General features: G+C 42.6%; 1 pseudogene; it reads right to left on the bottom strand.

Moving 5' to 3' along the window:
• Positions 1–243: 243 nt before the first annotated feature.
• Positions 244–969, bottom strand: LOC105743714 (annotated as a pseudogene).
• Between the last annotated feature and the right edge of the window lie 255 nt (positions 970–1,224).

Raw genomic sequence — 1,224 nt, 5'->3', positions numbered from 1 at the left:
CAAAGTGCATACAGAGATTACAACAATTTTAAAGACAAAAAATTGTCCTACTGTGTGGTCCCAACAAGAAACTCAAAAGTCTATGACAAAGAGGGGCTCCGATGAGCTGTTTATAAATACTTTAGATCAGGTATTGTTCTACTGAAAGTTGAGTTTGTCTGAAACCTTCAACAAAAATGTTCCTGTTAATCCTCAAATGGTGCTTGTTATAGCTTAACATTTCTGTTAAATGCGCGCATTGAATTACTTATCCAACTGTAGCAGCTGCTCCTTACCATTTATTGTTAAGGACTTTAACTGTTCGTCTTCTTCAACCTCTACTCTTTCTTGACCATTCTCGACAATTCTCTTTGTGGTGATTTTTCTACCATTAATGATTTTAGTAGAAGTTGGTATAGATTTGAACTTACCCATCCCTCTGCCGCCAAACAATGTGAATGAAAACGAAGTGAGGCCCCCATGACCTGGGGATGCAAATGAAGTAAATCCTGCATCAAATGAAGAAAATCCATCACCAAAGGATGGAAATCCACTGAAGGTAGAGAAAAAAGAGCCTGCACCACGGCTTCTGCTTCCTCGGGGAGGGACCCCTTTGGTTCCCAAAAATGTCTTCAAATGGGTCTTCATTACCAAAGAAGTCAAAAGAAAATGGGTCCCTTCCACCAAAAAAATTCCTTGAAGACATCTTCGGGGTTCCAGAATGTGAATCCAAACTCAAGTGAACCGTCAAAGTGACGTCCACCTCTTCCACCACCATTTAATCCTTCTTTGCCATAGTTGTCATAGAGGTCTCATTTTTTAGCATCTGAAGACACCTCCTATGCCCCAGCCACTTGTTTGAACTTTTGCTCAGCTTATTCTCATGATTTTTATCTGGGTGCCACTGTGTGCCAGTGTCCGCTATGCTTTCTTAATGTCCTAAGGGAAGGCGTACCTCTGCCCACCTAGAACTTCATCGTAATCCACCATGCTTGAACAGTGCCAGGACAACCGGCGGCGAAAAGTAGGAGGTGTGCAGCCGGTCCCGTGGCGGCTCTGAGGCGATACGCTGGCGGGGGGTATGGTCTTCTTATACCTGTTTTCTTTAGGGTTTTTATCATGATAGGGGTTGAATTTTGTGGAAGGCCTTTTTTGTATCTATTGTTATGATCACCTGCTTTTCACCTTGCTCTTGTTCATGCAGGGTGTTACATTTACCAACTTACAAATGCTGAGCCATCCTTG

This window comes from Octodon degus, unplaced genomic scaffold, assembly GCF_000260255.1.
Source record: "Octodon degus isolate 3935 unplaced genomic scaffold, OctDeg1.0 scaffold00001, whole genome shotgun sequence".
In the NCBI taxonomy this organism is placed as follows: Eukaryota; Metazoa; Chordata; class Mammalia; order Rodentia; family Octodontidae; genus Octodon; species Octodon degus.
The sequence above is the reverse complement of the archived record's forward strand: the minus strand, read 5'-3'. Positions and strand labels throughout refer to the sequence as shown.